Genomic DNA, 23,141 nt, shown 5'->3' on the forward strand with positions numbered 1-23,141 from the left:
GTGACATGTAAATGCATTTGTCTTATTATTTACAGTATACAAGAAAAGCTTTGGATTTTCAACTGCTTTGTTTCCATAAGAATATATTTGTGCCATCTTTTTAGATTGAGCTCTTCAAATTCATCTCATATTCTCTTCCAAAAAGTTACTTGAATCACAAAAAAATCCAACAATGCACTTAGAAAAGTGAACTCAGTTAGAAGGAATAATTATTTGATTGTGATTGAAGGTTTAGATGTTAAAGCTGTAATGTTCAATGAGGATAGGAACCAAATTCAAGAATATATTGGAAATGAGTTTTATATAGTGAACGACACATTTGCACCAGATGTGTCTACCTGTGACCTGGGAAGACACGATCAAGCTGTGGTTCTGAGGCCATGAAAAATGTCAGTACAACATGGAGCTCAAAACTCAACTAGCAGTGCTGTATAGTTGAATAGAACTGTCTATTGTTTTACAGTACAGCCAAATGGGCATGAAAGAACCTACAGCAAGCGATAAAGACTCTGCCTAAATCTACAGTCCCCAATGGACAGAATGTGAGTACTGAAGTAGAAAAAAAGAAAACTTGAAATGTCTAAATGCTTGGGAAAATAGACATTTGATAGCTTATTTGATGACTCATAATCCACCTCTATCAAAAACTCAAACAGTCCATAATAGCTGATGGGAACAAGATATAAGGTTCAATAAATGTAACATGATTTGAAACCTAACTATTGCCATAGCCTAGAGATACTTTCTGGTTAAACTAACTAATAAAAGATTTGCTGAGATTGAAGAAATTCCACACAATCATCTACCCTTAAAGTCTTGTGTGATTGCAGAGTTTTCCTATAGAAAAAAAAAAAAAAAGAAAAATATCTTAAATACTCCATATAATGAAACAAGCAGATGAAGTATTGTCAAAGCAAAGATTGGCACATCAAGTGATTGCTTCTTATGTAACATGTAAAGTTAACTCATTCAAAAGTAGTGGCTTAGTCTGTTTCTTAAGAGTGCGTTGAGTTGGGCACATACACTTTACATTGTATTTTCTTTGAATGCTGCAACAAAATTGCCAAAGGATCACAATGGTGTGATGAAATCTTTTCAGTTAATTTCATGTTCAAGAACAAGCAATAGGGTGGGCAACATTTGCAATGAGGCTTTTTACTACAGTGGAAAACCCTCACAATTTCCTTCATTGTTTACTCAAAGACAAATGTTGGATGAAGGGAAGCAGATGTATCAGAAAAGCTTTTAGCATAAAAATTATGCTAAAAAAGAAAAAAATGCAAAACTTCTGACACAATTTGCATTTAAAACCTTAGAGTAAGTGAATAATATTAAAAAGATCTCTCCATATATTGTTTAACTTTGAAAAAAGAAAAAATAATTTATTCTTTTAATGTTTCTTCAGAGGCCAAACTTACTTCAAAAGGAAACTTAGTATAGGGCCTTTGGCTTTTACTAATTACATAGCAACATTTTTAATTAAATGGTTAAAGCTGCAGAAAAGTTCAGTCAAGCGCTTATTCTCAGGGCTTACAATCAAAAACATAACACATAATGTAAAGATGGAACCAAAAACCTCTGCTATATACCACGGGTATTTTACTATTATTAATAAACTAGTATTGAAATTGGAGTTATATCTCTTGCCTAAACTGTAGGAAATGTTTGCCTAATTAATATCTTTACAAAAACTTAAGCTGTCTGACTTTAGCCTATTTTAGTCAACATGTTGTTTATTAGAAGGCATTATATAGACAATAAAGTTAATTCCTGATATTCACCTTTAGCTGAATAATGTAGATATGAGAGCTGACAATAAAGTAAGCCATGAGAACATCCCCAAAACAATTTCTACAATATTTCCAAGTTCCCAGCAGAGCAGTTACTTAGAACAAAAAGGAAGTATTAAACTTATATTCTGTGCCTTATGTGTACATGTTTCAAGAGTGAAGCATGTTTGACTTACCTGTTTGATTTCTAAGATGAAATAACCAGACCTGTGGATGAGGGAAAGCAGTGGATGTTGCTTATTTTACTTAAAAAGGCTTTTGACAGGAGCTCCTACAGAATCCTTGTATGCAGATTGACACATTATGATCTAGATGAGTGATCAGTTTGGATGAGAAACATGTAGAATGGTCAGTATCAAAGAATAATATTTAGTAATTCTTCCTCTGACTCAAAGCCAGTTGCAGGAGAAATTTTTTCCAGGACATGCATTAGGACCTATTTAGTAAATCAGTGACCTAGAGTAGGAGATGGAGTAGTCTCTTATTCAGTTTATTTAATTACCAACCATTGCAGGGAAGAACCTTCAATGGGGATGCCTTTGAGAGGGATTTTGGTAAAAAACAACTTAATAGGAATGTCTTGAAAATTCACACATGTGGGACAAGCTAGCCCCTGCAACAATGCAGGCTGGAGTCTGAAGGGGTGTGTGGTGCAACTGTGCAGAAAAAGACTGGAAGGATCTAGGCCAACAGCAAGCTGAATGTGAGCTAACAGTGGGACCTGACAACAGAAGATGGTTAACTGTGTCCTGGAATATTTGAACAAGAGCACAGCTGGTCGAACAAAGGAAGTGATTTTTCTTCTTCACACAGCACTCATCAGATCATGTACAAATTTTTGCGTCCAATTTAGGTGTCCTCAGTACAAGAGATACACTGACAAAATGGAGTGAGTTCAGTGAAGGCCACCAAGCTGTTCAGGGGCTGAAGGACATGCCCTGCAAGTTCTATACTAAGTTCTGCTATGCAGTACATGCAGTATAACTGGGTGATCAGAACCAGTCAGCATGGGTTTATGAAGGGGAGCTCCTGTTTAACAAACCTGATCTCCTATAACAGGGTAAAGCAATTGTTGGGTGAAGGAAAGGCTGTGGATGTTGTCTACTTTGACTTTAGTAAGGCGATTGACAGTTTCCCACAGCGTTCTCTTAGGGAAATGGTCTGTTCTTGGCTTGGATGGGCATATACTTTCCTGGGTGAAAAACTGGTTAGATGGTTGGGTCCAAAGAGTCATTGTCAATGGAGTTAAATCCAGTTGGTGGTGGGTCATAAGTGATGTCCCCCAGGGCTCTGTACTGGGGCCACTCCTGTTTCACATCGTTATTAATGATCTGGATGAGGGGACAGAGTACACCCTTAATAAGGTTGCAGGTGACACCAAGATGGGTGGAAGTGTTGATCTGCTTGACGGTAGGGAAGCTCTAAGGAGAGATCTAGATAGGCTGGATGGCTGTGCTAGAGCCAGTTCCATGAGTTTCAATAAGGTCAAGTGCTGGGTCCTGCACTTGGGCTACAACAATCCCCAGCTGCGCTACAGACTTGGGGAGGAGTGGCTGGAAAGCTGCCAGTCAGAGAGGGACCTGGGAGTGTTGGCTGACAGCTGGCTGAACATGAGCCAGCAGTGTGCCCAGGTTGGCAAAAGGCCAATGACATCCTGGCCTGTATCAGGAACAGTGTTGTCAGCAGGAGGAGGCAGATGATGATTCCCTTGTACTCAGCTTTGGTGAGGCTATACCTCGAACCCTGTGTCCAGTTTTGGGCCCCTCTCTACAAGAAGGACATTGAGGTGCTGGAGAGGATGCAGAGGTGGGCTACCAAGCTAATAAAGGATTTGGAGCACAACTCTTATGAGGAATGGCTGGAGGATCTGTGACTCTCTAGCCTGGAAAGAAAAAAAGGCTCAGGAGAGACTTTATTGTTTTCTACAACTACTTGAAAGAAAGTTGTAGTGAGGAGGGGGTCAGTCTGTTCTCCCTAGTGACAAGTACTAGAACAAGAGGAAGTGGTCTCAAGTTCTGCCAGGGGAGGTTCAGGCTGGATATGAGGAGGAATTTCTTTACTGAAAGGGTTGTCAGGCATTGGAATGGGTTGCCCAGAGAGGTGGTGGATTCACCATCCCTGGAAGTGTTTAAGAGATGGGTGGATGTTGCACTTAGGGAAAGGGCCTAGTGGTTGATAGGGTTGGCACAAAGGCTGGACTTGATCTTAAAGGTCTCTTCCAAAAGAAACGATTCTATGATTCTATGATTCTATGATTCTAAGAGGCTGGGGAAGTTTTTTTTTCAACCTGTATAAGAGGCTGCTTCAGGAGGACCTAAAAGATGTCTCTCAGATTGTGATTGAGAAGAGAGAGCTAGGCTGTTCACTTTGGAATATATAACATGGATCAGACACAGTGAGTATGATCGGAGAAATAGACATTCAGTCTGATACAACAGACTACATATTTTTTTTCCCTTTAAACACAGTCAAGCGGAGTTGCTGGGTAAGTTATGCAGTCTTCATCCTTAGAAGCTTACAATACTCATGTGAGCAAAGCCTATTGTGCCAGATTAACCTTGTTGAGCAACCAAAGACCTGCATAGCTGCTAGTTCACTCTCTCCCTACAGCAGGAGGAAGGGAGGGAATAGGAAGAATGAGAGCATAAAAGGAGGGCATGTAAAGACAGATTAATAGGTGAAGTAAAACTGTGTATGAAAGTAAAGCAAAGAATGAAATAATTGCACGCTTCCCATAGGAAGACAGACGTTTAACCACTTCCTGAAAAGCAAAGCCTCATCATACCTAATGGTTACTTGGGATAACAAATGCCATAACCTCAAATGTATTCTCTTTCCTTCTTCTTTCCTTGAGTTGTACTGCTGAGCATGATTCCTTTGGTCACTTTGGGACAACTGTCTTGGCTGTGACTTTTCCCAACTTCTTGTATATCTTCAAACTGCTTGCTGGGATGCAGAGCAAGAAAAACAGAAGGGCCTAGAAACTGTGCAATGAATGCTCAGCAACTGTCAAAACATTGGTGTATTACTAACACTGTTTTATTCAGAAGTCTAAAACACAGCATCACAGAGGGAAAAAAAAAAATCATTATCTCAGACTCAGTGTAAATATCTACCAAAAAAAAACCACAGCAAAATGCTGAAGCACTCTATCTCAGTGTGTATCATAATTATGAGCATCTCTGGGAATTATAAGTGTCTTGTTTACTTGTGCAACATATCACTATTAATTCCACTGAATAAAGCAATATGCAGATGTTTTGGAATTTCACATGAAAACTTCTGTTCTGTAAGACAGTCTTTAAAATATGAAAGATGTCTCTGCCTATGAAGTAAACTTATGGAAGTTAATCACATGGAGTAAGAGCAGTAATTTTATGGATTAAGAGTTACTGCCTTTGCTTCCTATATTTCTTACTTCAACAAAGTGTCAGGAAGCCTAAATTGATAGAAACCTCTAAGTTCTACCTCAGAATCATTATTATCTCAGAGGAAAGTAATTTACAACTATTGGCTTCAAATATTACCCTAAAAATTGTAGCGTCATTGACTGTCTTACATTGGATGATTTCCTTAGCTTCTTATCCATTATGTTGTCTGGTTAAAAAGAATCACTAGATAGGGAAATCAAAATTTCTCATGAAATCTGCCAACATAGCCAACAAGTAAATGTGCTGAAGTAGAATCAATAAAGCTGGAAAATTTTACACAAATCAAGTTACTATAGGCAAACATAATAAAAAGTATAAAATGTTGTAGTAGAGTGAAGTATATGTTACTACAGTGCATGGTCCGTATTTTTTCCCAAAAGCATTTCTGAAAACATAAGAATAGGTTAAGGATTTACTCTGATGAGAGAGTAACAAGAAGAAGTAGAAAGGTCAAGAAGCACCAGGGAGCCTGAGAAAGAGGTGTTAACATGCTCTGCCCTCCTTGAGACACCAACAGGAAGAGCTACCAGAAAAAAAATCAAAAGCATCTTGCATTTGCCCTTACTGCCAGGCAGAAAACAATAGCTTAAAGGAAAGGTGTGAATGGAGGCAAGTCCATGCTCAGAACAGCAGGCAAATCTGCTTCTTGGCTACCTCAGTTGCCTCAGTAAAACAGGTATGAGACTATGGACATGGAAGGCCAGTCAATGGATTGTGGGGATGGTAATCCATCAACACCATGGTGTTGTCAAGGTCAGAAAGACCTACCCCTTTTCTATCACAACCACCTCCACAGGGAAGAAAAGACTGGTTATAGCTGTAGGTGAATTCTCGTTGAGAGGAAGAGAGGGTCTAATATGTCAGATAGACTGTCCTCTCAGGGAAATCTGCTGCCTCCCTGGGCCTGGGTTAAGAACATCACTAGGAAACTCCTTAGCCTGGTATGGCCCTCAGACTGTTACCAGTTACTGGTCTTCCATGTGAGTGGTGATGAAGCCAGAATACATAGTCCAAGGGCAATCTAAAGATACTTCAGGGCCTTGGGATGGTTAGTAATAGAATCAGGAACACAGGCAATTTTTTCCTCTATCCTTAAAGTTATGGGCAACAACACTGGAAGAAATGGAAGGACCCAGTTATTAACACATGTCTCCATGCCTGTTGTCACTGCCACAGTTTGGTGATTTTCAATAATGGGATGGCCCACATTGCACCAGGCTTGCTAGAGTCAGGATTCACTTTTCTGAAAAAGGGAAGAATGTCTTTGCTTGTGAGCTAGTGGGGATGATTGACAGAGCTTTAAACTAGACTTGAAGGGAGAAAAAGATAATATCAGGCTCTCCCATGGCAAGCTGTGGGACAACATGCCAAAGTTAGAGGGACTGGGTGCTAGAAAGGCCTCTCTGCCTGTTGCTTTGAGTTGTGCTGGGTACACTGAAGCACACTTGATGTCTTATGGAGATGAACAAGGAGCTCCTGAGGTTATAGAAGGCAACAGAGAAACACCGGTGAAATAGCTCAGAGGAACTGTGTATTCCTTGAAGATTATATGGATGACAGTACAGCTAAAGTGCCTAGACCAATGCACACAGCATGAGCAACAAATAGGAAGAGTTGGAAGCCACTCTGTGGCAAGGGTGAGAAAGAGACTGTGCAGTCCTCCTGAACCATGACAAACTGGAGAAGAGTAGGTTCTTGGAGGAGCTTATGAGCAATCTGATCTAGTTGAAGATGTCCTTGCTTGTTGCAAGGGGTTTGGACTAGATGTCCTTGAAAGGTCTCTTCCAACCCCAACTATTTTATGACTTTGCAGAGAAACAGAGTGCTTATAGGTTATTCTTATAAATCTGAAGTTCAATGATATCAAGACCTCACAAAGTAGATGAAGATCATTAAAGTTCTGTAAAACTAGAAGTCATAATTAGAAATGTACTTTTGACTGAAATAGATGGATGATCATTTAATGCCTGAATAATAACCTGTACAGAAAGAGCTAATATACTTCCTTTATGGTTAACTCATTTTAAACCATAAGTTGTTTCATCTTATCTTTCTGAAATATTTTTGAGGTGTCTGTTTTGTCTACTGTTTTATGCTTTACTTTACAGAATCAAAATGTTAATTATAAATTAAAATTAGTTCACATACATATACAATGATGATGGACTGTGAATTCTTTTGTTTAATTTGAATTTTTTTAATCCATTCTGTAACAAAAAATCTGGTTATAATCAATTGCAATGGATAGAAAGCAAATGCATCATAGCAAGCATAAAAATCTATGTATTATAAGTTGTGGAAGTAGAAAAGTTTACATTTGCAAAGGTATTTGAAGCACTGTTCTGTACGATTGTTTTAATTGACAGTTACACATGACACAACAGTTTCTTGCTTGTAAAAAAAAAAATACAATCACATGTCAAAGTTTTCTTCCAAATATTTTTTGAACACCAAGGAAAACCAGTTTAGCTTTAAAATAAGTACAGAATGGAGATACAGACTATAGGTATGAGATTCAGGCTTTTGAAAATCAAGACTCAGATAGATACTCTGAGCACTGAGAAGGAAATAGTAAGATAATTAAGTGACTTAGAGGGTAACTTTCTCTCACTATCATTTCTTAAAAAAAGTTTTGGCTTGATTATTTTGCCATTTTTAAAAAAAGTTTTTTCTAATAATACCTACTGGTTTGAAGACAGTCGATTTTTCTGGTTTCTATTTCCTGTGTACTTCAACAGTAAGATTCTTAACCTATTTGATGGTTTACATGTTAGATTCTTACTAACGAAGGATTACTGCAATGGGTACATGAACATATAGGTGCAATACTGTGCTGTCTTCTAAATTGGAACTCAAACCTGAAACTACATATTCTCCCTTATATGCAGTTCAAGGGATTTCACAATACAGACTGCTAGCCTTACTTTTAATAAAAAGAAAAGATTCTTGATTCTGCAGTGAGTATTTCTGACAGTTCAGAGACTTTCACATTGTTTTCTGATCATTTCATCATAGTTCATAGAAGATGTAATCTGCTTTTAGAGAAAAACTCTTAGCAGGCACTAAGTTGCCCATCCAAATGTTGTGTTATTGTGTTATATGAAAGAGAGATATAGGTTCGAATCCCCAATTCATTCCATCTTATGGTGGGAATATGAAAGCTAGTTACATTTCATTTCACCTCACGAGAGCAATTACTATTTGATAACCTGTCTCTTAGCTAAATAAAATTCCACCAAATTACAGACAAATTGAGCAGTTTGTACATGATAACAATACAAAATAAGTAATGAGAAAGTAAGATAATAGCTACATTGAAGGCTAGAAGCCTTATGTAACTGTTCATGTTCACACTTTGTCTTACTCAAATGGTACAGTTAATCTCTGACCCTGCAAAGTGGTCCATCTGGCTGGAAGGCACTGTGCCCTTGCAGAGCCCTGCTGAAGTCAATCAACAGGGTTCATATGCTGGGAGCAGTTAGAAGGGCAGGGCTGATTCCATAAATTAATAACTTGGTTCCATTACACAAGCATCTGTGTGAGGTTTCCCATAAATAATCCAACCCAGCTCCATTATTGTTTTATAATTAAATGATCTTTTTCCAGCTGTAAAAATTTGCACAAATCTCAGAGTAGCACTTTCTGCACAAATCTACAGCACACAACACTGAGAGCTTCTCCAAAATGCTTGCCATATGCATAAAGCATATGGCACAGTTCTATAATTGTATTATGTAGTGGGAACCTTGCAAGTTTTTGAAGATCAAGAACTAGGAGAGGGAATAACTTAAACATTGCAAGCCATTTAATAGATAAGTTCTGTGCACCCAGAAAACACACGGTAACATTAATAGAAATGAATGTCAATGTACAGTAACAGGGAAGGTGAAGTAATGTTGGGTAATTATTTTCGAGAATACTATTTTTCTTGATTTAAATAAATGCAGTCTATAGCATTATATTTGCATTTCCATTTCCCAGCATAGTGCTTTATGTTGTTTTTCAGCTGAAGAAAATTAATATCTATAGAAAATTTCTATATTTAGCTGCACTAATAAGAATGAACATTATTGTACCACTGGAAATATTTAACAGATCAAAGAGAATTTGGAATAACATTATTTATTCATATTTAGAAAAAATATATGAGCTGGAATTCAGCTATACTAATGCTAGTAGATGCCTGTTGTCACCTGTGATTCTGATTTTGTTGCTAACCAACATGCTTAGTTTGGATCAGACTAGATGGGTAGTCTAGATCTGTGGGCCTTCAGCTGAAGGGACTCTTTTCCCTTCATATTCATGTGTGTGAGATATACACAATTCAGTTTCTTCCCATCCTGTTTTCTTTCTTTTTCCTTTTTGGAAGGCAGTCACTCTATCAGTATAACTGAAACTTTTTTTTTTTTTCATAAAAAAAAGCAAGAGCATACATTTTTATTGCACAGAATCTCTGGGACTGTGGTATTATAGGAAAGAAAGGGCTTCATCAAGTGCAGACAGGAGAGGCACAGTTTTGCATTTCATGACAGTAAAGCTATGCTACTCAGAAAACCAATTAACTAACATCTTTATCCCATGCTAAACCCTGGAAGAATCACACAGAATTTCTCTATGTGCTCCACCTGCTACACAAAGAGTTCCACACAGTATGCCATCACTGACAATATAGAGATGGAGAAGAATAGAAATAGAAGAATAGAGTTTTTGTTGTTATATAGTAACAGCTCTTTTTACTCTCAATTATCAACTCTTGCTAAAACAATGGTATTTCCTGACAGTGTTATGATATCAAGGTGAAATCATAGAATCATTTTGGTTTTGGTTGAAAAAGACCTTTAAGATCAAGTCCACCACTAAACTATGACCCTGTGAGGCATCTCATCTACACAACATAAACCCCCTAAATTTCAAAACAATTTCTAAATTTTTTTTTCCAGTATACTGTCTCCCAGTTTTTTGACTGAAAACATAAGTAAAAAACCTCTAATTTCTTAGCACACTTACACTCACAAACTTTTTCAGATGTAGCACATAACATTCAATAGAAGTAATTTGACTCCATGTAATTACAATCACTTGAAGTGGTTTTTGGCACTGAAATTTAAAATATTCTATCTTAAATGTTCTTTTTTTTTCCTCTCAAAACGCCTTGCTTATTACCCCCTGCTCTTTACATTCCACGGTTCTATTCTCTTGCTTTTGCAAGTTGGTGATTGTATGTTTTAGTAGTTTACACAAGATATCATTCTAATCCTATGTTTTTCTACTCAAGCACTCTGATTAAAAAGATTTCACTGGATTAAAATCGTACTACTAAAACTATTTTACTTTCATAAAAGACTGGACTTGTTTCTTCAGTTTTTACTAGTAAAAGAATATTAAAACATGGGATAATTTCAAGTCATTGTTTCAGGAAAAAAGAAAATTCAAGGTTATTGAAACTTCAAAAGAATTTTATATATAATATTAAGTGTCTGAGAAACAGAAATAATGTTTTATATGACTAATCTTAGGAAAAATATTTCATATACTTGATTGAATCCCTGAGGAGTATCAAAGAAGCTGCAGTAAATGACACTAGAATCAAGTAATTCAACTAGTTTCTTCCTGAGTCAATATTTTCTCAGTGTACTAATACAGTTAGAAGAATTGTGCTGCTGGAGTAGCACAGGAAATAAGGGTGAAATTAACTACTAATTTGAACAAAGTAAATTACAAAATGCAGATAAGCTTTAATAGAGGTAAGATTTCAGGCAAAACCTAAAGAGGAGGCTTCTTCCTGATTCTTCCTTCTTCTGTCCCTTCTTCTTCTGGCTGATGGTGGTGCAAAGAGTAGGAAGAGAGAGAAGTAACCATATGGACTCCAAGGTCAGTGATGAAAGAGAGGTGTACTGGAGCAGAGACGCCCCTGCATTCTATGAAGAGGACTGGTGAAGCAGTAATTTCTTTGTATTTCTTTAAATAACTTGAGTCAGCGGTAGAGACTCATTTTGATAATGACCCCATATCAGGGGCAGTGAGCTGGACCTGGGAAGAAGGGAGGGATCATAGAATGGTAGGATTGGAAGGCACCTCCAGAGATCATCTAGTCTATCTAGTCTCGAATGGGGGAAGAAGATCTTAAATTGTAATCTTCTCATCATCCTACTCCCTTTTTGCTTTTATTCCATTCTGTTTCTTGTAGAATAAACTTTACTACTTTCCTCTCTAAGTTGAGTACTGGAGTCTATTTTGCCCGGAACTGTAATTGGCAGTGAGCCCTTCCTGACCTTGTCTCAATCCTTGTCTCAATCCTTGGTTATCTTTTTCCTCCCATTTTGCTGGGGCCTCTGCCATCCTAATGAAGGTGGGAGTGAATGGAGGGCGCTGAGAGAGAGATTGTCATGGTGTTGCTGTGCTAGCTGGGCCAAACCATGACACATTGCAAAACCTAGTTTTCACAGTTAGATTCTGCCTGCCTTTACTGAAAATTTCAGCAGTAAGGTGAGGACACATGAAACCACTGGGGTTTAGTTCATAGATATCATGAGTAGCTGCATTAACTGCAGAGAAATTACAGTAGCTATACTTCAGTTAAAGAAAGGATACATGTTTTCTTTTACAGCAAGTGTTGTGTAAGACATTTCCCTCTCTTTTCTGTATTTTGTAAGCACATGTGTACACTCACAGAGACATTTTATATGTTTAAGGATAGTCAAACATTAACTTTAGGAACCGTTTATTTAAGAATATAATGATGTTAAATGGGACTTAAACCCACCTCTGTTTTCTCAGTGTAAAAAATAGGAATATCGCTAATACAAAAACAGAAAAACATACATTGTTTTTAAGTACCTCCTCCCTGTTTGTCAAAAGTGAATATGTGTACCTGTTAAATATCAAACACAAAGGAAGCTTGTAACAACACATAAAAATGGAATTTTTAATCACATTTTGCTATAACATGTACATGTTTCGTCTGTTCACAAATTACTGGATAAATTTAATTTACTTGCTTCCAGGTCACTGTATATATTCTGTGGTGCAATTATGTCAAACCTCCTGCCTGGGACGAACTGATAGAAGTTCAACATTCAATACTTTATTTGTTATTAAGTCAGCTAGTATATGATGTATCCATATACTAGCTTCTAAACATTAGCAGTAATAATGAATGCTCCAAAAATGTCATTATATTCATTTATAATAAACTTCTGCAGTTGACATCTGCCATAATTAATAAAATCATTTGCAGTTCCATTACATTTTTCAATGTTTAATCCTGTTTATGGAAACACATTGTTATCAGTACAGATGCTCCTATACTATGCAAGAGGAGGGAAATGTTATTCCTCATTTCTTGGAACAAGTAGCAAAAGAACAATTTGCTTATTGACAAAAATAGCTATAATTATGGCATAAACATATTGCTAAATTAATGTTGGCCAACCACAAGCCAAAACCTTCTTATATTGCCATAATTCTAGAAGTAAGTTTTTAAATATAGAGTAAGTCTACATTTTAAAATATAGTTTTTTTGACTCATTACCTTTCTTTTTTAAATTCTATCTGTGTTTAGCAGACATATCTTAACAATCTGGGTGAAAGTCATGAAAAATGTTTCATTGGATTCTCCAGGTGTTAATGACCACCATCACTACTGTCTCAAGCTAAGAGTGGAACCCAACTGTTTATACCAAGGGCTCTGAACAGCTATTAATATTTTAAAAGAAAAACATGGCCCATACTTTCATATGAGCCAAGTATATGAGTTCTGTTTCATATCCATATTTGAGGGTTTAAGTGCATTCTAGTTACATGTACATTATATTGTGGCTCTTATCTGTCAGATAAAAATGAATTTTACTTTGAATGTACAATACCAACAAAATTGACATCACATGCCTTTTTTCTTTTTTTTTTTAATGTCAATTTGGACAAATACAGAACACTTTAAAGAAATTATACAAAACATCAATTTCATAGTTGTTGGGGGTTTTTTTTGTTTCCTATTGATCTTCTCACTTGTATTTTCCTACTTACTGGTTTGCTCTACTTTTTCTTTTTAAAACCTCTTTTACTTACCTTTTTCCTATACTAATACAGTCTATTTTCAAAACTTTTTCTACTATTCCCTCAATTCTATATTTGATTTTACCTCTCATTCTTTTTCACAGAATCATACAATGACTGGGTTGGAAAGGACTTTTAAGGATCATCTAGGCTAACTCTCCTTCCATGGTAAGGGACATCTTTTACTAGATCAAGTTGCTCAAAGTTCTGTCTAACCCAACTTTGAACACTTGCAATGATGGAGCATCTGTCACTTAGCTGGACATCTTGTTCCAGTGTCTCATGACCTTCATAGCAAAGAATTTCTTTCCTATACCTAATCTAATTTGAATTTACCTTTTTTTAGTTTGTAACTTACACTGTAACTGCAGGTCCTAGCAAAAGCTTCTCTCTATCTTTCTTACAAGACCCCCTTGCACAGTGAAAGATCAAAATAAAGTCTCCTTTGAGCCTACTCTTCTCCAGGTTGAACAACCCCAATTGTCTCAGTCTTTCTTCACAGGAGGGATGTTCCATCCATCTGATCCTTTTTGTGGCCCTCTGTGGACCCTGTCAAATAGTTCATATAGAATAACCGAATGTCCTTTTGGTGCTGAGAGCCCTGGATCTAAATGCAGTACTCCAGATGGGATGTCATGAGAGTATGTGTTCCTCATTACAGTCTCAAGGCCCTCATAAAGGCATTTTGAAGGCCTAATACCTTGACCAGCTTGATGAAAGCAGCATGTAGGTCTAAAATAGACTTCTTCCCCAACAAATAATGTCCGTCTTCATACAGCTGCAAATGTGATGAATTTTCCCTCCAGATTTCATAGAACTTTCATCTCTGACTGTATCATCCCAAAAAGCCAGTAAGGAAGTGCCTTGTCTGATATCACATAACATGGAATTTCAGAAGTTAAGCTTTCTATGATGGTGGTTACTTTGTATTTATAGCTACATTTATTTATGTTTTATATGATTAGAGCCCAACTCTAAAAATAGGCAAGTTTGCATAAATTAAATACAAGTAAACAATACCTTCCTTCTACCCACACTTCTTCCTCTAGTACTTTTACTTCAGTCTGTGAGCATCTCTGGACACCAAATAAAGACAAATATGATCAACAAGTCATATGATGAAATTATCAAAGGAAAAGAAATACTGTTTGACACTGCTTTCATTTTGAAACTGTTTATACTTATAAATTTTCTGACAATATCTACAAAGTAGACAGACCAACAACTGTTGATAAGTCCTTAGACTTCTCCTATTGAGAAATCCAATAAAAATCCTGAATTGCCTATTAAAGACTCTATGCATTAGACGTATAAATGAGTTTGTACTTCAACATATACAGCTGAACCTGTTTTTTTGTTTTAACAAGCTGCCATATGATAATATTTTCATAGCCACAGTATATGGGAATAAGTTGCTGTTCCCACTTTAAATGTTTATATTATAAATCCTATTTTACAAGTGTTTTAACTATAGCAGGCCACTTTAATAAGCATCAAACTGAACCTATGGGCCCTACTTATTTCAGTCACACAGCATGTAACTCATGTTCCCATTTGCTTTGAATAATAAAGCTACATAATCCAACTATCCATTAGAGTACACAACCGTGGTAGTCTCCCATCCACATAATTATGTTCAACTCAAATTACATTCCATTAACATGTTGGCTAGCTGATCACAGAGAATGGGGTGTATTCAGCCAGAAAGTGTCAGAGTAGTCCAAATGAACAATAATATATTCAAGGACAAAGTAAAGCCAATGCACTGAGTTTGGCATTTTAAAATGAATAATTTACAGTGCAAAACCATGACTTTTCTCCTGAAGTAACTTATTTCACTTCACTATTACATTTAAGGGTGTAAATAACTGAAGTCCAAATAAATTACTTTTGATAAAATTCTAATCTGTCAGGAGGTTATAAACCTGCTAATGGCAGAACTGTCTAAGTCAGGCAATGAGTGGATGTTCTCAGACCAATGAATCTTTTCTCAGTCATTATTCTAAGATGTAAAACTATTATCTCTTCAAGCACTTTTCTTAAGAGCCAAGCAGTTTGTGCAGTTTCTTTTCTGTGTTAATATATCTCTTCTGCATTACAAAGATCAGTAATACACATAAATGTTATGACAATTACTGTGAAGTCTTTATACCTTTACTTAACTTCAAATAGGAGAGAAAGAGCAAGTTGTGAAATAGTCCTACAAGACCATTCTTGGAAAAGTATCTGGGAAGAAGCTTAGTATGTTCTTAACTACCATTGAAGCCATATCCTGCATGGAAAAAAGGTGTACAGATGCTAACTCAGAGTTCCTTTTTATTGGTATGAACACACATCTCTGTTCCTATGCAATTATTTAAATGTATGATTATGTGCATTATAATCTCAAGAACATCTCTTCTTGAAAGCTGAACTGTACTTTTGCAGCCACTTTAGCTCATGGAAGGTGATATACACTCTCTACCTGCAAACTTCACTTAGGCATTATTACACCATCTGTGAAAGACTCAAAATTTCATGCCTCTATTACAGGGTTACTGAGCTCTGAAATAGGTAGCAGCCAAACACTTCTCTAAGAAGACCTTGGCTACGTATAGCATTTAAGGATAGACAAAATATATATAAAATTGAGTGCAGTTATCACTTCCAAATGAATTCAAATATCATCATAGATGTTACTGCTTAATAAAGTTATCATACTTCTTATGTGAAAACTTGATACAAATCTAGAAAGCAATGAATATACACATATTAAAACTCTCAAACATGCAAACAAAGGACTAGACTACATTTGAGAAAATTGAAGTTATGAGACAGTGCACAATGGAAAACCAGGCCACTATGTAAGTTGAAGAATACAAAAAATAGGACAATACACTAAGCAGATTTTGAGAGGTGAGGAATAAGAATCATAGCTATAATCACTATATCAGATGAAGATGTATTTTTCTTTAATGTTCAGTGCTTCAAGGATAAAAACATATTAACAAATTCCATCCTCCCTGCAAATCAAAATGTCTTACATGTGTCATTTTAGATCATTCTTCCTCTTCTATAAAGTTTTCTTACATGTGTCATTGTTAGACTAAAGGCAAATAGCTTCTCTACCAATTTCTCTTATTTTGTCTTTCACACCTGACCTGACATTGTTTCACTTCACATATACATTCTATTGGCATTTACTGGAAAAAAAAAAAAAAACAAAAACAAACCAAAACTGAATTGAAAGGACCGTTATATATGATCAGGTTACAACTTCTGTTGCAATGTATTTGATAGGCCTTCTAAATTCAGAGAGGGATGAAATGAGGAGTATTTCACAACTGGAAAAAATATAAAAGTCTAAAAGGCTGGCTTATGATCTACTGTAATCTTATGAAATAGTTTAAGCAATCTTTCATGCCTAAAGGAATAGAAAGAGTTTTAGATTTTTTTTGGGGGGGAAGGGGAGTGTATTTGGAGGGCAGGAAGCTGTATTAATTGCAGTCACAAAGAAATCCTAGATATACCAAAGCAGAGAAATGTTTAATCAGAACAGCTAAAGTATGTACATAACAATAACAGCCAACTGAAGGCAAGAAAGACAACTAAACAGAGAGGTAAATGAGTGGCTTATGAACCCGAATTAACTGAAGATTTATCAAGGTATTTGTAGCCCACTAACCAGGTATGATGATAACAAACTCTGAGAGGAATTTTTACTGAAGAAAATACTAGAGGCAGCTAGCCCTACTGGCACTACATCCTTAAGAAATGTAAGAGAATTTCATAAATTATTATTATTATCATCGTTGTTCTTATTGCTATTATCATTACTGTTACTTATTTTTTCAAGATCTAGTTCATTACCATATGGAATCATGTTAATCTTTTTTTCTGTTTTCATGTTTTTGTTCGGAAAAGCAACATTCTGTTAAACCATATATAGTGCTCTTTGCAAGTAGAGAGATGTAGTTCATTGAACTCTTATGTATTTTCCTTGGTTTCCTTGGTTTCTTTTTTTTTTTTGTGGTTTGTTTGATTCTATTTGACCTTGCAGTATTTATAAACACTAAAACAAGTCACAAGCTCTACTGCTCCAAATCCAGGTTGACAATCAAGAATTATCTATCCCAAGAAACTAGTTCCAGTGACACTTTTGAGTTTTCCTCTTGTACAACTTGTAAACTTGAAAACACCTAAGTAACCAAAATGATCATCATTGCAGGCTCAGTAATTCTTTCCAAAGGTCACCTCATGTTGAATTTCAAGGGTGAAATCCTGGATCTACAAAGATATTTTCCAAATTGCCTTTATTTCAACATGTTAGTATTTCTTTCAAAAGCCTAATCAATTAAACTCTTTACTGCAATTATCATTCTTGCTACGAAAATTGTATTGAAGATGAATTTATTTGTAAAATACTTTTATCTTTGGTTGCAATACATAAAAAATGTTAGCAAAGGAAATGTAGTTTCTCATATTTAATTTTATCATCCATTCACGACTAACCATTAAGAGAGCTATGGATGGAGGTTAAACAAAAAGGAAACGTAATTAAGTTCAACATTATCCTGTTTCAGCTGGGAGAGAGTCAATTTTCTTCCTGGTAGCTGGCACAGGGCTATATTTGTGATTTATACTGAAAAACTGTCGATAACACAATAATGTTTTGGATATTTTTGAGAAGTGCTTATACAGCTTCAGAACTTTTTCTGCTTCTCACCCTGCCCTGACAGTACATAGTTTGGGAGTGCACAAGAAGCTAGGAAGAAGCATGGCTGGAACAAACACTCAGATGGGATACAAAAGCTTATTTTTGAGATATATTTTTTACAAAGCTCTTTCTGAATATATCATAACATATCTACAATATATCATAATATATCAACATCTATGGAAATCCAAGGACAAAAATTTTCCTGTTAGACATCCACAGTATTGATGAATGAGTATAGTCTGTCTGGAAATCAGTACCTGAGATCCTTCGAAAACAATACATAAAGTTTCTCTTATATGAAAACTATATTTGTAAGAAAGCTATAAAAATGTATGTGAAAATATATGATGAACAAAAGAAACAAATTGATCAGATAAAGATAAAAGCAAGAATAATCAAGAAAACAGAGCTGAGTCATTACAGAATACAAGATAGAGATTACCATACAAAAACGTTTGTAGAGACCTCAAATAAGAATGAATAAGATTTAATAAAATTAAGTAGCAAGGAGAAATGTGTGGAAATATTCAATTTTGATGTGCTTGAGGACATGTCTAAAAACATCTGAGATGAATAGGCCCTCCCTTGATATAGATATCACAATCAAGAAAAATATCCTTGAAAAAAGTCATTGGGAAGAACTAAACTTTGACAATATTGGTAGACATATTTGAAATTTACATTAACTTATTTAGTGTTCTTATTTTGTAATAATGTCTCTGATATTCTTATGAACTTTACTCTATTGCTTTGCAAGTATAAGTTGCTTTAACCTTATCTGGAGAAGAAAAGCTGATATAAATGAGTGTTGCATGTTAGTAATCTAGATTGTCATCTGCAGCACAAGTAAAAGAAATTGCGAGGTGTTTTCCCTACAGTCCAACATAATAGGGGCTGATACAAGGGAAGTCACTTTTGACCAACCTGACAGCCTTTTATGAAGATACAACCAGGTGGATAGATGGTGGTAGTGTAGTGGATGTGTTTTATCTTGATTTCAGTTTTATGACACCATCTCCCACATCATCCTCGCAGCAAAACTGAGAAAGTGTGGGCTGGATGATCAGGTAGAGAGGTGAATTGTTAACTGGTTGAAGGGAAGAAGGCAGAGAAATGTGATCAATGGTAGAAGGCCTGTAACTAGCGGAGTCCCTTAGGGATCAGTGCTGGGACCAGTCAATATATTCATTAACGATCTTGATGAAGGAACAGAGGGCACTGTCAGCAAGTTTACTGACTAAACTGAGGGCAGTGGCTGACACACCAGAAGGCTATGCTCCCATTCAACAAGACCTGGACAGACTGGAGAGTTGGGCAGAGAGAAATCTAATGATATTCAACAAGAGCAAGAGCAGAGCCTCGCATCTGGGAAGGAAAAACCCCGTGTACCAGTACAGATTGGGGAATTAACTCTTAGAGAGTACTGTAGGGGAAAGGGATCTGGGGTCCTGGTGGGCAGGAGGATGAGCATGAGCCAGCAATGTGTCCTCGTGGCCAAGAAGGCCAATGGCATCCTGGGATGTATTAGAAGGGCTGTGGGCAGTAGGTCTAGAGAGGTTCTCCTCCCCCTCTACTCTGTCCTCATGAGACTGCATCTGGAATATTGCGTCCAATTCTGGACTTCTCAGTTCAAGAAGGACAGAGAACTGCTGGAGCAAGTTCAGTGCACAGCCGCCTAGATGTTGCAGTGGAGCATCTCCCTTTATGATTGAAAGGCTGAGGGAGCTGGGCCTCTTTAGCTTGGAGATGAGGAGACTGAGGGGTGACCTCATTCATGTTTACAAATACATAAAGGGGATGGAGACAGTCTGTTCTCAATGATGTCCAATGATAGGACAAGAGGCAATGGGTATAAGCTGGAACCTAAAAGATTCCAAAGAAATGTAAGGAAAAATTTGTTCACTGTGAGTGTTATAGAGCACAGGAACAGGCTGACTAGATGGATTGTTGAGTCTCCTTCTCTGGAGACATTAAAAACCTACCTGAATGAGTTTCTGTATGACCTGTGGTCCTGCTCTGACAGGGGGGCTAGATTGGGTGATTTTTCGAGGTCCCTTCCAAACCTTGAGATTCTGTGATTCTCTAAATAGGAGAATTTCTTGTGGTGGAAGGAAATTTAGTGCCTTCCTAGCAAGAGGCGAGACTAGTGAATACACCATGGGGTAGGCTTTCTTGTGAGGCTGATCACAGTAAGAGAGAAGAATGACTTTAGTGATGACGATGCTGAAGACTATGAAAAAGCCATGAATAACAGTTTGAATGATAAAGGACCACATATTTCTGCACAGAATTCTTGGATTTCAATTAGGTCTCAAACTTGCATACACAAGATCATGGATAATAATATTTAGTCCAATGAGGACTCAATGACAGCAAAATATTTGTTTTGATCTACCTAATTTAAAAAAAAAAAAAAATCCAGATTTTTAGATTGTTTTTTAGGGCAGGGTGGAGGTAAGAGAGAATGGCCTCTGATTAATTTTAATATTGTAAATTAGATTGTAAATTAATGAAAAATCAGGTAAAATATATTGCATTCTAGAAACCCAGAAGAGCTTCTTTAGAAGACATAGAAAAATTAAGTTGGCATAGGAACTAAAATGTACATAAAAGGTCAGAAGATTTTTTGTCTGAAAACATAGTTTCATCAATACATTGAGTTTCAAAAGAATGGGCCAATTGGACAAAAAGCCAAAGCAAACTGTTTCTGATTTATCATTTAATCTGCATAAAGGAAAAGTATTGATTTCATTTTACATATTACTATTGTCATTTTTCTCTGAATATTGAAACATTATTTACTGTATTTTATGTAAATGAACTAGGGGTCATTATGGACAGAGTAGGTATAATAATATATACAATGTAAAACATTGACAGACTTCCAAATCCTGGCAGAATGTAAAGGAAGAAAGAGTTCTCTGCCCTCACTTAGTACTCCCTTATAGTTTACCTTTCTTATTCAAGATGAGATTAATCACATTTCATTTTAGCTGCCTGAAATAGTGTTCAGCCTGTGCTCATCTTCTAGTCATCAGCCTCTCTAATAATAATACTCTCATTACTTTAAGGCAGACTAATGTATATCAGTCTCTCTGAGGTTAGTTATTTAACGCTGTGGACCTATGCCTACCTTGCAATGTACAGTAGATCAATACAAAATTCCTGTGTCACAGTCTCAAACAGTAAGGTACATTGTTTGGGCATTTTATTTTAAAACTATCTGTATGAATTCTAGCTTTCTTGTTAGCTCTTTAGTGAAACGACAAAATCATTTCACAAAGGAGTTCCTTATGTACACAATAATTCATTTTATCCATGAAAAAATTATAAAATTACTGATCTAGGCAACACAAAGTATTAAAACCTTCTGAACATTACACTTCTAGTTTGATCTTCCACTTTCTGTGAATCCTTGATTTGATGCTTAAAGGCATTTGATTCCCTTTTCATGTGTTTTTTTTAATTTTTCTTTCTTTTATATAAGCAGTATTTATCTTTTAAAATTTATTCTCTGAGCTAGTTTCTAATATATGAGATCTACTAAGTTCCTTCCAAATATGGGATGGGTGTCTGAGAACAGAAGATCAATATTTCATAAAGGGAAGAGATGTTCAATACTGAATGTCAGTACTGAATGGTCATTCTGTATCTATATTATATTACTATTATTATATAGTAAACAATCACTGGATTGTTTCACAACAACAAATTAGGAAACTTGGATAACATAGGGTGATTTAAGGTAATATTAAAATACTATTTACAATTTCATCAATAGAGAACATATTTTATTCTGGTCTACTAAAAATGCTAAAAATATGGAGTGGATTAAAGGTTTAAAAGTAAGATTCAGTGTAGAAGAAACAGAATTACTCTGATGTACAGTGAGAAAAATTCTAGATGTAATGGTCAGAAATTGGCAACTGGACTACACATTTGGCAAATATCTTCCATTTTCTGATCATATCTGAGCAAGCAAACAAACATTTATTTTCTGCACATAACGTAGTTGGATTTAGAGGCTTTATATTCCTTAAACTTATAAAACAGTTTTATTATGTTATTCAAGGTGGTAATACTTCTGCATGACTTCTCAAAGTTCTGGCACTTTGTGTTTTGTGTCGAAGATGTAATGAAACTACAGGATATCAGATAAAAAGGAACTTTCTAGAATCACAGAATCACATAATGGTAGGGGTTAGACGAGACCTTTAGAGATCATCTAGTACAATCCTTCTGCTAAAGCAGGTAAAACTAGATCAGGTTGCATAGTAAGTAATGAATGCAGGAGCGTTTTGAAAACCTCCAGAGAAGGAGACTCCACATGCTCCCTGGGCAACCTGTGCCAGGACTCCCTTACCCTTACAGTAAAGTAGTTTTTCCTTATGTTTAACTGGAATTTTTTGTGTTCCAGCTTCATCACATTATCCCTTGTCCTGCTACTGGAGACAATAGAAAAAAGCGCTGCCCCATCTTCTTGACATATACCTTTTAAATACTTGTGTTAATGAGATTCTCCCTCAATCTTCTCTTCTCTAGGCCAAATTGTTCCAAGACTTGGAGCTTTTCATAATAGGAGAGATATTCCAGTCCCCTTATCATCTTGGTGGCCCTGTGCTGGACTCCCTCTAGAAGTTCCCTGTCACTCTTGAGTGGAGGAGCCCAAAATCCAACACAGGACTCCAGTGGAGGCCTCACCAGGGCAGATATGGGCAGTGGAGAACATCTGGAGAGAGTCCAATTGACCACATTCTTCCTAATATATCACAGGATACCATTGACCTTCTTGGGAAAGAGAGCACATTGCTGGATCATGCTTATTTTACTGTCAATTAGAACTCCTAGGTCTCCCTCTGCAGAGCTGTTTCCCAGAAGGTCAACCCCCAGCCTGTACTGCTGCATGTGATTGTTCCTCCCCAGGTATAGGACTCTGCGCTTGTCCTTCCTCTCTGCCCAACTCTCAAGCTGGTTGAGATCCCGCTGAATGGCAGCACAGCCTTCTGGGGAATCAGCCAGGCCTCCCAGTTTGGTGTCATCAGTGAATTTGCTGAGGGTACACTCTATCTCCTCATCCAGGTCACTGATGAAGATGTTGAACAAGACTGGCCCCAGAACCCATCCCTCTGGCCACAGGCCTCCAACTCGATTCTGTGTCATTGATTA

The sequence above is a fragment of the Colius striatus genome, chromosome 1 (genome assembly GCF_028858725.1).
Source record: "Colius striatus isolate bColStr4 chromosome 1, bColStr4.1.hap1, whole genome shotgun sequence".
NCBI lineage: Eukaryota > Metazoa > Chordata > Aves > Coliiformes > Coliidae > Colius > Colius striatus.